Here is a 15,477-nt window from a genome sequence, read left to right on the forward strand (position 1 = left end):
GCACAACACCTAACAAGAGCAAGTAGAACAACGCAAGGCATCCACAGCAGCATGCTGCAAGTTCATGTTAGTCAACCAAGTCCATCTGTAATGTTCTGCTCAACTGGCCCAACATGACAGAACTGATTTCTCACTTCATCGGAAAATCTATCTTTAGATCAAAACAGGAACACACAGAAAATAGCTCATTAAGATGAAAATATGAGAAGAATGCACTACCTATTCGTGGCAGATGAGAAATGGATGCAAGAAGCACTGATGTACTCAACACTGAGTGCTCTTTTTTCTTATCCAAATATTGAAATGATAAGAGCCCCCTCAGATGAACCATTTGCTAGAACACAGAAGAGGTACACAATGCTCACAATAGCTTTGTGAGGTAATACAGGGAAGCCTTCTAATTTTCCAGTTGCTCTAAGCAACTTATGTACAAAGGTGCACCGAAAGTAATGCCTCCTGTTTTATTATACTGGCCTAGAACATCAGAGGTGGATGTTGGTAGTATAGCGCTAGAGGTTGAACCTTCCCACCAATATTCCATTTTGTTACTGTGTGACAGAAGGCAGCAGAGGGTGAGTCTGACAAAATAGTGTCTGGTATGGAAGTGCATCTGAAGCAAAGGTGTGTCATAGTATTATTCCTCCAAACGGAAAAAAATGGCACCCATTCAACTTCATCACTTCTTGCTAAATGTGTACAGACCAAATAGTGACTGCACAGTGAGATGGTGGGTGGTACTTTTCAGCAGTGGCAACAGTGACATGAAAGACAAGCCAGGGAGACCTTGTTGTGGCCTTCCAGTACTTGAAGGGAGAATATAAACAGGAGAGGGAATGGCTGTTTACGAGGGTGGGTAGTGATAGGACATAGGGAAATGGTTTTAAACTGAGAAGGGGAGGTTTAGGTTAGATATTAGGAGGAAGTTTTTCACACAGAGGGTGGTGAAGCACTGGAACAGGTTGCCCAAGGAGGTTGTGGATGCCCCATCCCTGGAGGCATTCAAAGCCAGGCTGGATGTGGCTCTGGGCAGCCTGGTCTGCTGGTTGGTGACCATGCACATAGCAGGGGGATTGAAACTAAATGATCATTGCGGTCCTTTACAACCCAGGCCACTCTATGATTCTATGATAAGCCACATTCTGGAGCTCCATGTAAATTTTTGAGCACAGCACGCAGCTACTTGTTCACCTCTGGCAAAAGAAATAATGGTGGTGATTATGTTGAAAAATAGTGTTTTGTAGATGAGAATTTATCAAACTGTTATTGTACTCTTTGTGTCTATTGTAGTCACCATGAAAATAAATAGGAAGCATTACTTTTGGAACTACGTAGATATCACTGTAATACCACACAGGACTGGATTTGGCCACACTGAACTTAGAAAATATTTACACATTTCATGGCCAAAAGTAGAGACAGGACTGAGAGTGTTGAGTAAGATGTTTGCAAGATTAATTCTGTCATTACTTTTAAAGGACTGAGGGTATTCAGCTTTTGCAAGGTGAAGACCTAATCTGTCCATTAGCTAAGATGCACAGAAAGCTGCCTATAATGCTGAAAAAAAGCCCTCCATTATGTCAATGCAAAGTTTTTCTTGGGTTTTGCACATTTCATCAAATTGCAGAAATATAATTCAGTTTTGGGACTAAGGTTTTGTATAGGTGCATTTTGTTTTTAAATGAATAAAAAAATAAAAGAAGTTCATCTTCTCAAATCTATTTTTCCTTTCTATTTACATACTCTCTCCTCATTTAAAGAAGCTCTAGGTACATGAAGCTGTTGAAAGTCTTCCTACAACACACCTTTCCTACGGCAGCCATGCTTTGTCTGTGTTTCCTATACTCTAGCTTTACTGGCTAGGAGGTAACTTCACATCTGAGCAGCTTCTGGTCCTTCCTAAATAAACGTTGGTAAAAATTATTAAAATTATGTTTCATCAAGAGTGATTTCAAAATTCTCTCCCCACTTAATTCATCATAATTTCATCCCATTTTTAATGAGGAATGGTAATAAAAGAGAAAAATCCAAACAGTATTGTCAAGAGCTGAATAAGTAACAGCACAAAATCTTGGAAACCCAGGTTCACATTGCCCAGTTCAGATCACAGAACTCAAGCACACCTGAAGAAGTCTTCAAGCTACCAATGGATTCTTTCTTTGCAGAGCGCAGCCTTCGGTCCCTCCCTAGAAGCTACTCCTTATATGAACTGAATACAGTGACTCCTCTGCCTCCTAACTGATCTTCTTATAAAAATGAAAAATAAAATAAAAAATAAAAAAAAAAACAGTGAAGAAGCTGTTCTTGGGCTATGTAATTCTGTTTGTTTGTTTCTTTTAGCTGCCTGTCAACCACTCCACAAAAATAAACTCATTAAGCCAACAGGAGACCTGAGCGCACTCATGTTGTCAGTTCATCTCTGCATCACTCTCACGAGCACAAAAGCTCTAAAACAATTCACGTTAAGCTGACTCTACCCTTAAGATGCAACCAACTTAGGAAGGGTTTGTCAACATGAAGACGATCAGTCACAGAATCTGAAATTAAGGGAAAATTTTTGGCACCTGACAAGCCAGAACAGTCCTGAAACTAGCAGGAAGGAGAACATGGAATGCAGAGCCTCAAAAAAGCAACTGCATTTGTGCCACCACTACAGCTCCTAACCTCATTCTGCTTGCAAGCCTGCTATTTTTGCATCCAAACCACAACAGTTTTTGTGTGTTAAATCTGTCCACACATCTATGATTTTCTTTTGCTGCCACCACATTTGTAGCTTGCAGAACTGGTACCCAGCTTAAGGCTCATATGAAGGTACTGAGTATGAGTACTCAGTGATGTTTCTACTTAAAAGCAAAAAAAGAAGTCTACTTAGCTCCCACAATTGCTCACCTTTCTCAGCTACTTCAAGGCATTAATTCTGAAGACTTTTTGGCTATGTTTGCATAAAATGTAATCTTACTTTTCCATTTTACTCTGTCATAGTCCATTAGGCTATCGCACAACATTTGGGATCATTGGAGAACATACAACACCTCCAGCTGGTGCTGCAGAAAGACTCTGCGAGAAGTAAGCCAATTGTTTCTCTAGTTACAATAAGGAAATTTACATATTATAATAAAAACAAATTTTAAAATACTATTTCTTACGCTTCTCAATGAAGGTGAATATTGAACATAGATACTCCTTACATTTTACTTTTCTTAGCTGTAGAAAATTGTTTCATAGAATCATAGCATGGCTTGGATTGGAAGGGAACCCAATGATCATGAATCTCCAAACCCCCACCACATGCAGAGCTACCAACCTCTCCATTTAATACCAGTCCAGGTTGCTCAGGGCCCCATCCAACGTGGCCTTGAACACCTCCAGGGATGGAGCATCCACAACCTCTGTGGGCAGCTGTTCCAGCACTTCTTGGTAAAGATGCATTTTAGAAGGTGAGGAAAACAGGCAGGGGATGTTAGTGTTTATATACACTTTGGTTCTGTTTTCATGTGAACAGAGCACATGTAGAAAGCATTCCCACTCAGGGCTTGTGTCCTTACTGCTTTTCGCACCCAGGAAGCAACCTGGTTCTTACACATGCACTGGCCCAGGATTCCCAGCACACAGGCCTGAATGCAAGGGCTTGAATTTGAGTACAAAAGAAACACTTTGTTCAAGGGTACCTAGAAACTTTCAGAGTGCAAGAACAGATTAAAATATCTTTCCATTCAGTACGCTGTCTTAATCATACACCGAATTCTTCCTAAGTCATAGAAGTAATAAATGAAAGCATAAGATAGCAATAGCTCTTCCTCTTATTTTTTTTTCCCTTGAAAATGTTCCTATTCTTTCTAGATACCAGATGTGACCCAGAAACAATATTTACTAAGTGTGAAAGTCCAAAACGTTTTCTCAGATAGGCTTGAATTTCCCTGTAAGCATGAGCAGCCCACCTGAGCACAAGTGACAGCTCTGCACACTTCTTTCTGGGGTAAAGTGCTCCTGGAGAACATTTGTTTGAATCTATTTATTCCCATTCTACTCCTGCACAGCCTCATCCTTCTTCATTCAAGGATTTCCTGAGAATTTATTTTTCTTAGAAGTATTTCTGCATAGCATCCGAGCACTGGAAATGTAGATTACAGAAATAATAGATACGTTTAAAATTAGACTAAGCAGCTGTAATTCCCTATTTGCATTCCTGACTTGATTATAGTTAGCACTCAAGACTATTTGTATAAGAATCAGAAAAGAGTTTGTATGTTGTAACGAAAATACATTAATCCCTCTAAAGTTGACCCTAAAACATGGGGAAAAGTGTCATTTGTTTCTTTCTAGCTTGTAATCTGATAATAAATTGCACTTGTTTCTTTGCAACTCTGTACCTTCATTAAAAATAAAAATTAAAAAAAAAATTAAAAAAAAAAAATGAACCTATGGATTTTAATTGTAACACTAAACTTCATTGGTTTTCCTGTATTTTTCAAAAAGAAAAACTGTTTTCATACTTCCAGATTAAATCTGTTAGTTATGTCAAACAAGAAATCGAATGATGAATGACAGTGTAAACTTATTCAAAAACAGGAAAGATTAAACACATGTTAGAAGACAATTTTGGCTTTGTTCAATCCTGGCCCTATATGATGGATATATTTGATCTCACCAGTACACCAACAGAAGAGAGATGCTTAAAATATACAACCTTCCTTCTCTTGCTATTTCTCACTGGAAATTCCAGTTGTTATCTTTATTATACTTTTCCTTGAAAGTCTTAACAATCTTTTGTTGTCTAACAGTCAATTTTTATAACCATGAGATAAACATTCTCAAACAGTTTTGATAACTTCTTGATCAAAAAAAAAAAATCAAGCATAGGCGACAATTTCTTTTACTTCAATGTTTTAAAACAGTGAGGGGTGGGGGGAGAACTTTATTAATCACCCCTCTTAAATTTTGGTAACAATAAAAAATGGTGGCATATGTTAAATCAACTGCAGGAATTCAAGCACAAGGTTTAGTCCTCTCAATAGAAAATATCTACTATGATTCTGTTATATTTTTAGATGAAACAAAAGATGTTCTATTACACAACATAGGCCATAAACAAATGTCACCTACATACATTAGCCCCATCTTGCCTAGAGATGCAATCCTGCATCCATTGGGAAATATATAATGCTACAGATATGAACTCACATCAAAGAATTAACCACCATCACAGCTTGTTTTATATTAGAAAAAGAGACCATTCATTTCATTAACTCTTAAGGAAGGCAATACCTAATGATAGAGAACATCAAATCTATTCTGCTTATTAAGTAAACACATGAATGCAAATACTATTATCTACAACAACTTTTAAATTGACTCAAAATTTCAACAAGACCAAAAACATTTTTATCACATAACTATGCCTGCCCCCAGATTATTCAAGGCAAGTTAAAATGGCAAAGAATTTTTATGCCTCTTTTAAGAGATTTTATTCACGTTTGTTAACATAGTTCCTTTGGAACAAGCAAAGTACTGCTGTATTGCAATAATAGTACAAGGAAAGAAAAAGCAGCATCAACTAAAATTTCAGAACACATACAATAGCATTTCTATTCCATAATCTAACCTGAAAATTAAATCCTTGGGAAGAGATTTTGGAGCTTCTTTTCATAGCATCATATCATAGAATTGCTTGGATTGGAAGGGACCACAAATATCATGAAGCTTCAACCCCCCTGCCACACAGGGGGGCCACCAACTTCCTTATCTAATACTAGACCAGACTGCCCAAGACCCCATCCAACCTGGCCTTGAACACCTCTAGGGACAGGGCTTCCACCACCTCTCTGGGCAGCTGTTCCAGCACCTCACCACTCTCATAGTAAAGAATTTCCCCCTGAGATCCAACCTAAATCATTCCTCCCTCAACTTAAAACCATTTCCCCTTGTCCTGCTATTATCTACCCTTTCAAAGAGTTGATTCCCCTCCTTTTTATAGGTTCCCTTTAGGTACCGGAAGGCTGCAATTCCTCATAAATCCCAGTTATGTTGTGATGCATTCTTCTTGAAGGCTGATTAGTTAAAGAACCAATTAAAGCAGTTTCATCAGCTTTGGAGAGAATGGATGCAGTTTCTCCATTTAGAGTATAAGGAATAAAATATTTCCCACTGACCAATTTCTTGTAAGTAAAACTTAGCAAACTGAGCGACTCAGCCACCCCTGTGAGGCTACATGGGTTTTAACAGGAATATTTTACATACTTCTTTAAACACTAATATAGCAGAGAGGCTTTTGTTATTAAATAAAAGGGTATTAAAAACAAAAGTTAATTAGTTGTTAAAAAGGACAAACCAATTAATCCATTTACAAGAAGCCTTAAGTAACTTAAAAGCTTAAGTCTCATTTTTGGAAGTCACCTGGGCAACTGGGAGCCTAGCCTGACCCAGACAACTTCTTTTGTTCAGAACAGTGTGCACAGGATCTAAGCTCCGCTTCCAGTCAGATTGTCATACTTTCTAATATCTTTGTCTCCTTTAGGCATTATGCAACATATACTTGTTTTTAAAATGCAGAGCTTCAAAGAAAAGGGCAAGGACACAGGCGAGAGAAATGGCAAGTAGTAATTATTACACCAGTGATAAGAGCAGATTGGACAATTTGTAAAAATAGCCATAAAACACACTGAATACAGAGATTCTTTTGTGTAATTGAATACATATATATATATATATATATAATTATTTTTTTTAACATCGCAAATGAAAACTCTGTGAGATGCTCTTACCGTGTTTCAGGATTCAGCTTCACTTAACCAAATAATTCTCATTATTTAAGAAGCTGGAAAACTTGGGCAGCCTCTGCAGCAGTGTTGAAAACAGTTCTCTACTGTTCTCAGTACCAGAATACTAATGCAGGGGGTGATGCAACTGAGAAGTACAGCTGGCCAAAAAACATTCCAAAGGAAAAAAAAACAGTTGCTGCCAGAAAAAAAATGCTGATTCAGCAGAGTTACACTAATTCAAAGAAAGGTAGGATTTCTCCTCGTTTGGGTGAAAAAAAATTATTTTGCTTGGAAGTTTTAATCTTCATTTTCCTGTCAACCCAAAGCAAAATGTTACTGCAAAACATGATCGTTTTCTGACATAAGAATTCCTTCTTTCAACCAACTGTACTGGTAAATGATGGTCACAAAAATCTTCCTTCACACAGCAGAAAACGTGTTATTTAGGTATGAACGCAATCTATTTTACAATGCAAAAACTTTCGTGAATGTCTGCTGGTATACAAACACTGTTTGGAACAAGATATGTTAGAGTGGTGACGCACTGGAACAGGTTGCCCAAGGAGGCTGTGGATGCCCCATCCCTGGAGGCATTCAAGACCAGGCTGGATGTGGCTCTGGGCAGCCTGGTCTGCTGGTTGGTGACCCTGCACATAGCAGGAGGTTTGAAACTAGATGATCTCTGAGGTCCTTTTCAACCCAGGCCATTCTATGATCCTATGACTCTTAGTGGCGTGATATTGAGGAAATATCAAAATACTCAGAAAACTGAGATGTATCACTTTTATCCAGGAAGTGAAATATGGATTGCTGAACCTGATTCAATTCAACACAACAGTGTTATCGCTCTGAGATGTGTTTAGAAAGTACTCTATGGATAAGCTTTCTGGTAACAGCAATCAATATAGATCAGTAAAGTACACCCATATAATAACACAAAAAGGAATCCAACTTTGTTGCTTCCAACTCCAGGAAATCAAAAGCAGTCACGACCAAATGGAAACACTCAGGATAAGTCTGAATGTAGGGAATTATGAATTTCTAAAAGATAATAACATGCTGGAGTACAAGAATAAATTCCTTATTAACCACTTACTCTAATATGCCCAAACATGGTTTCTGTTCTTTGTTGCACCTTCAACTCACTTCTTATTGCAGCTTAATCTGTTTTCACAGAATCACAAGGTTGGAAACGACCTGCAAGATCATCTAGTCCAACCACACTCCCATTCCTATTAGTACCAGAAGCTACTAAACCATATCTCAAATTTGTCTTTTACATTAAAATGAATTAATACAACTAGTTTCCAACAATGTTGAAGGTCTGTGAGACGGGGCAGCAGATTGATCCCACTCATGCTCTTGGTGTTGTTGATACAGCTGGCAGACCCTCCCCATCAGTAAATGGAGTCCCACTGAGGAATGGGAGTCCTGACCACTTCTGTTTCCTACAGAAGCCTGATGTGTTGGAAGCTCTGCTTTGGGAAAATCCTCGCTGGCCAAGTGGTAAACATTATAATTTATCTAATTCCCCCAAAAAGCTTATCTTAACATGTGTTAAGTTTCTTTTAATCAAGCAGCAGCTCTTAGCCTCCAAAATACAACATTCTTCTTGTAACTTCTATTATCCTCCCTAATTCTATTCTTGTTTTATCCCCTTCTAGTATCTTACCTCACATTAGCTCTGAGGGACAATATCTATGGACCTGACTCCCAAAAACTCTAACAGGTTTATAACCTAACTATGCTACTATGGTTACTATCAGATTCATGCTGTTATTCTTTATTCCTCTATACCTCCCCCTCACGTTTCCACATACACATTGTATTTTGCTATATCTGAAACCGATGCCCTATCCTTTGTGCTGGCTATGAAAAAAAAAGGAGGTAATAAATAAACAGCTTAGTTTCTTTTATCTAAGCCTTGAAACGTGTTGTATTAAAGTAGCAAATGCCTGCTTTGCCCCACAATACATTGGATTGTATACTTGTGTCATTGTACATAGAAAAAAAAAATCCCACAGTCATGTTCAAACAGCATGTAATACGTAGAAGGTATTGTCATAACCACTGTAATTTGGCAACATATTTCAATCAATGTTGCTATCAGGAATAAGAAGATACACAAAAGAAGAAGAAAAGTTTTAAGAGAACAGATTAAATATTTCTTGTGTAAAAATTGATGGGTGAAGCTGGAAACACTTCTTGGCAGAAGGAGAAAGCAGGAGGGGGGGGAGGGAATTTGTAAGAACAAAAGACATCTCCATCCTCACAAAGGTGTGCTACTGAACAGGGGATCTAATCACACTAATAGCGCAGAAGGGGCTGATGCATTCAGGAAGCAATTCTGCATTTGGAAAGAAATGAGATGACTTTCTTGTGTCTCATGAGAATGATGAATTACCTCTTCAGCCTGTGGCACAGAGCAATGTTAAAACAACGTTACTTTGCAATGCCTTTTGTTCAGCAGGACAGAAAATGGTCATCACAAAAAAGGGGTCCCACAGAAATATCTGAGATGGCGACTCCACCAACATGAATTTTTAATCATTCTGAAAATTGCAGGGAAATTCCAGAATTCTAACATTACAACCATGCTCTAACAAGCGAGCGAGATTGTGTTTATAGCTGTAGGTTAGCATGATGCAAATTATGAGCAAAATAGTAAAAAAAAAAAATGTGAGCATCACTATGCACACTTAAACTTTTATGGCGCTTGGTATAGTATTCTGTGATGGTCTGATTACAAACTAGCAGCAATTAAATACATTAAGAATGGGTTAAGGGACACCTCAGGACAAACTAATCAGCCTTCAAGAAGAATGCATCACAACATAACTGGGATTTATGAGGAATTGCAGCCTTCCAGTACCTAAAGGGAGCCTATAAGCAGGAGGGGAGTCAACTCTTTGAAAAGGAAGATAATAGCAGGACAAAGGGAAATGGTTTTAAGTTGAAGGGGGGAAGATTTAGGTTGGATCTCAGGGGGAAGTTCTTCACTATGAGAGTGGTGAGGTGCTGGAACAGCTGCCCACAGGCTGTGGATGCCCCAACTCTGGCAGTACTCAGGGCCACATTGGATGGGGCCCTGGGCAGTCTGGTCTAGTATTAAATATGGAGATGGGCAGCCCGAGGCAGGGAGCTTGGAGCTTGATCATTCCTTAGGTCCCTTCCAACCCAAGCCATTCTATGATTCTATGAATTCCACACAGTTTGAGCCGCTATCAAGAAACAATTTTTCGATTTATTGTAAGTAGATATGACCCATCATGACAAAGTTTGCACAAGTTATAGACTGACAGAATGCTGCATAACTGGGGTAGACCAGTTGGGACTGTTTGATATACTCAAATATATGTTAGAAACAAAACAAAACAAAACAACCTCTTAAACAAAGCCACATATAAAGCTGCTGAGCTACGACCAGGAAACACACTCTAGTCCACAAAACTATGAAGTCTTCTTGAAAGTCACAGTCCTGCCAAGGTTTTGATAGGGCGAACATTACCAGCGAAAGTGTGATTAAAATACAGTGCTGCAGCCAATGGGGTTAAAATGTAAACCTGATATATCAACAGAAGCGTAATGCTAAAGAGGTAACACTTAAACTCACACAACACTCCTGAGAGAGGCACTGGCATTCTGCACCCAGCTCATACTGTCACAAAAATGTTGAAAAAGCAGATTTGGAGAAGAAGAAAAAAACAAAGAAGGCCACAGAAATTGAGTAGTGAGGAAAATGTATGCAGTGACGATTTAAAGTAATTTTAGACCATTTGTTTTTTTCCAAACAGCAAAGAGAGGGATTTACTAGGTTCCAACAGATAAATGCCTCCCTCCACGGTAAGAAAATACTTTGGGTTCTTTAGCATGCTGGAGAAAGGCACAGCAGTAACCAGTGACTGGGAGCTGGAGCCAAATAACTTAATAAGCAGTGGATTCTCCACCTCTTACAGTCTTCCGATCAAAATTCCTTTTTTTTTTTTTTCTGGGAAATGTGCTTCAGCCAAATACAAGTTATTGCACTCAAAAGTAACTGGATAGAATCCAACTGACTATAACAGTCAAGAGGTCAGAGTGGAAGATCTAATTGCTTCCTTTGGCTTTAAAGTCTCAGTCTATGAATACTCTCGGTTTTCAGTTGTTCAAAGGTACTGTCAGCAGTACCATGCGTGTTCACCATTAATATTAAAAAAGAGCTTTCAAAAATCTGCATAAATTAGGGCTGCATTTCCATGCTGGTCTCCAATGACACTGGAGCTTTCCTAAGGAGGCTTTTGTCACCAGCAGCACCCATTGATGGCATTACAGCTACCTTCCCCACAGATGAGGGTGTTTCTGCAGCAGCCTATAAACAATGACTTACACAATTGAGCGTGAAAGTTCACCCTTCAGGTCAGTACTTTTTCTATTCTAGAAGGAACTGTTTGAATGCAATGCCAAAAGCCCGATAACAATACATGATATTAATCACAGAAACAATAGGTTAAAAGGAAAAGCAGAAGCCCTGCAATAGCCACAAAGCCAACCAGATCTGTTATGTGCCTCAGCATCATCTGAGAGTTCTCCTATTCATGCTACTTATCTCAGACTTCTAAACACACTGCTGCAATCTTGACAAGTTCACGTAATGAACATTTCTTAGGTAGGGCAGGAGACGCAGGATTTTACATGTTAGGGCTGAGAGAGTTTTGCTACTGTGCATGCTGCCCTAGGAAGTACAGTAGATAGTTACAGTAACGGGCTTTGAAACATTATATAGGAAGCATAACTTTAGGCTCAGGCTTGACAAATAGAAGCTTCCAAGGGCTGAAATCGTTGCAAGCATGCTAACAGCTAAACGCACTGATAACTAAAGGTCGGGCTACCGCACAGCAGAGCAGCAAAACACCATGCAGTGGAGGAAGCAGCACCTTCCCAAGCCTTCAGGCACCACATCCCCATCACTCCAGGGAGAAGCAGGTGCCATAAACATGTCAAACTTACTTCCCTGGCCACCCTGATGTTTGGGAGCAGAAGGACAGTGACACACTGCTTCCCTTCATCACCCAAAAGCCAAACTTCTTCCACTCCAGACACTTCACCGCTTCACAGCCCAATTCCACACTGCTTTCCATCAGCTCCACGCACGGACCAAACCATGTTCAACGCTCTGCAAACTTCTGACAGCAGCCGGGAGAGCAGGGGCTGGGTTGGGGGTCACCGCAGAGAGGGACTGAAAGAGGCCTAAAGAGGACGGATGGATGGAGGGCTGCAGCCCCCTGCCCACCCCACGGCCCTGCAGTGCGCGACAGGGAGGGGTGGGCAAAGGCATGGAGAGATTCCCGTGCTGCCTGAAGAAAGGAGAATAACGAGAAACACAAAAGGAGTGTTCGCACGGGGCCACTTAAATAGATGGTAAACAGATGGATAAGCAAAACAACGCACCTCCGACCCTCTCTTTCTTCCCTAAACAAAATCCCCCTCTCCCCACAATACACGCGCCACCCAATGACCATTAATTCAAATCCGTTCTTTAAAGACAGCGGATTATCTCTGTCTGTGAGCAGCTCTCTCAGCCTCTTCTCTTTCACAGGGCAAGCAATTACAAAAAAAAAAAAAAAAAACACCAAAAAAACAAACAAACAAAAAAACAAAAACAGGCGTTTTGAAATAAAGAGAGAAAGGGGAAAAGGGAAGGAGCGATGGGTAATTTGGGGCGGGTGTGAAACGTGTGGAGAAGGAGCCTGGGGGATGGGGAGGAGTGGAGAAAGGTGGCGAGGAGAGAAGAAAGGAAAGGAGGACCGAGAAGGATGAGATGAGAGGAAGGAGGATGATGAGAGAGGGACGAAAGGAAAGAGCTCGAGAAGGGTCGGGAAGGATGAAAGGGAGAAAGGGATAAGGGGAAGAAAGGAGGATGCTCTGCCCTGGCCTCACCTCAGCTCGGCTCGGTGGGTGGGGGTGGGAGAACCTCTCGCCGCCGCCGCCGCCGCCGCCTCCTTCTCCTCCTCCTCCCCAGCAGCGGCGGTTACTGACGGGCTGGGTGTGCAGCACGACTCCCTCCTCACACAACGCCCGGCCCCCGCCTCCAACCCTCCTCCTCCTTCTTCTTCTCCTCCCGCTGCCGGCCCGAGCCGCGCTCGCTCGGCTCTCAGGGGGACCCGCGAGCGGCCGCCGGCCTCCCCGCAGCAGCCACTAGGGGAGGAGGCAGCGCGCCTGCGCCGCCGATCCGGCCGCTGTTACCGCCGCTCTCGGGGGCGGCGAGGCGGAGGGGAGGCGTTGTGTCGGGGCGGGCTGAGCCGAGGGTTCGCAGGGCCGGCGGTAGCGGCGGGCTGCCGGCCGCCTCGCAGTGCGCAGATGCTGTGAGTACGGAGACGGCGTTACCAAGCGGGGAGAGAGGGAGGTGCCGAAGGGAGGTGGCCGTACGGCGGCAGGTGGGCGGGTGGGCGGTGAGGGCTGCCCGGGTTCGGGGGGTGGTTCGTCCTCGGAGTGCCGTGGGACGGCAGCGTCCATCCGGTGAAGGGAAGGTCTGTAGGGATGCTGAGGGATGGGATGTGAGGGAAGATGCGGCTGACGGAGGACTGGGAGCGAAGCGAGGTGGATTTACCAGCGCGATGCTTCACGTGCCTTCCATAGGGCAGGAATTTTGCTTTATTAATTGCTCTATTAATTGCTTTCTTGTTGGACAACTAGGACTGACTGCTGGAGCTTCCACTGTAAAAAGCTTCTCTTGCAGCTTTCTTGCTGCGCACAGCCCTAAATTATTTGCACCAAAGTCCAGCTTTTTGTCTTTCTGTTTTAAATTTTTCCTTCTTCAGTGCTACTGCTAAGCTTCCCAAGCTTAAGGTGGTTTTGGTACCTTTCAGTACCTTCCTTCTTCTTTGGGCAATGGAGCTGTGAAGGATCTGGAGCACAAGTCTTATAGGAGGTATCTCAGGGAATGGGAAGGTTCAGTGTGGAGAAGAGGAGGTTCAGGAGAGACCTCAATGCTCTACAAATCCCTGAAAGAAGGTTGGAGTGAGGTGGGGGTCAGCATCTGTTCCCAGGTAACAGCTATAGGATGAGAAGTGATCACCTCAAGATCACCTCAAGTTGCAACAGGCGAGAGTCAGGTTGGATATTAAGAAATATTTCTTCTCTAAAAGAGCAATAATGCATTGAAACAGGCTGTCCAGGGAGATTGTAGAGTCAGTGTCCCTGGAGGTTTTCAAGAGAACAGTGGTTGTGGTGCTGAGGGACGTGGTTTAGCAGGAGTGGTGAAGGTGGGATGACAGTTGGATTTAATATTATTGATCTTTTCCAACCTTAATGATTGTATGATTCTGCTCTGGAATCACTGAGCCTGGCATCCTGCAAGTTCCAGTGTCAGGGATCCCCATGGTGTAAGTGGTGTCATTGAGGAACTTTGCCATTTCAAGGCAGTGCAAATCCCGCTGATGTGCCCTTGCTCCATGCACCCTCTGCACTTTTTTTGGGATGTCCATCTGCTCTCCCATCTTCCACATACACTGACAGGCAACAAGGAAGGGAGTGGGATGAGTCCTTACAGACTTTTTTTTTTTGCCTGTTTTAGGCTTGAAGAGGTTTTGCCAAAATAATTTCTCAGTTTATAAGGGATTCTGCAGAGGTGTCTGTCTACCCTCAAGTAGAATCTCCCCACTCTGAGAAAGGTCTTATCAAGGTCTACATTCATTTTTCCAACAAATAAATGGGGAAAGGAGCTGGACTGGAGCCTTGTTTCCCATTACCAAGTAACAGTAGAATCCATGGGAGAGTCTGCACCTGGAAAACAATTTTTTAGCAAAAAGTCATTGAAATATGATTTTAAATGTGATCTGCTTTTTTATAGCTTATGTACTTGATAGAGTCATTTAACAGATATAAGTACTCAAAGATGGTGTTACACAGAAATACTTTTAATTACGTTAACCTTCTCACAGCATCACTTAAGACTGACACACAACCAGTTCTGCATGTATAAACAAATCATGCCAGGCTGACCTGCCCTGTACGATGATGTATAAATTGTTGCTGCAAGCTAGGTATTTAGTTTGTGTCTTCATTAGGCTTTCAGTTTGGGTCAGATTAATTTTCTAGGTGCTTTCTCATGATATTGAATTGAGCCATGTGATGGTAAGAAAAATTTACCTACAGACCTCCTGTTTCTTGCCTTCACTTCTGTACTCTTTGTCTTTTAGACCACTAATAAGTGTCTACTGTAAATGTTAAGGGAAGCAAAGTTCTCAAATAGAATATAGGAAATCATCATCTACTTCTTTATCACACTGCATGTCATCACTAATTGAATGTCAGCTAAAAGTGTCTTGAGGCATTTGATTAAAATGAGCATGAGCTATAGCGTACATGTAAGAATGACAAATAGTAAATAAGCATGATTGAGAAAAATGATTGAACCTCTTCCCTTCACCAGTAGCTGCACTGCAAAAACATCTCCTGTAAATTGAAACCAAAGGACTCGGTCAACGATTTGTACATATTCGTCTTTAAAGCATGTCAGTTTAAGAAGCAAATCAGATTACTTACCTACTCCAGATTATTTTTATCTAAGACAGAAGGCATGTTGTGCAGATGTCTGCCAGAATGTGATAAGGAAATCTAAAAATCTGGAAGTTTTGTAAACTTGTTTTCTGTGGTGCTGAAAGAGGGCTTTGTCCACTGCTTAGACATTTCTTTCCTTTAGGTTATTAACTTTTAACTGTTGTTTTTTGTTTTTTTTTTTTTT

General features: G+C 41.3%; 1 protein-coding gene across 3 annotated transcripts in view; it reads right to left on the reverse strand.

The window, feature by feature from the left end:
- The window catches only part of CTNNA2 (catenin alpha 2), a 455,013-nt gene extending 442,284 nt beyond the window's left edge, over positions 1-12,729 (reverse strand). For all 3 annotated transcript variants that reach the window (XM_042871701.1, XM_042871704.1, XM_042871705.1), the window contains exon 1: positions 12,672-12,729. The gene's annotated coding sequence lies outside the window, so the exon portion shown is untranslated. The remainder of the gene's footprint in view (positions 1-12,671) is intronic.
- Between the last annotated feature and the right edge of the window lie 2,748 nt (positions 12,730-15,477).

Source organism: Lagopus leucura, unplaced genomic scaffold (assembly GCF_019238085.1).
Source record: "Lagopus leucura isolate 7727_CA_CO unplaced genomic scaffold, USGS_WTPT01 Super-Scaffold_100004, whole genome shotgun sequence".
Lineage (NCBI taxonomy): Eukaryota > Metazoa > Chordata > Aves > Galliformes > Phasianidae > Lagopus > Lagopus leucura.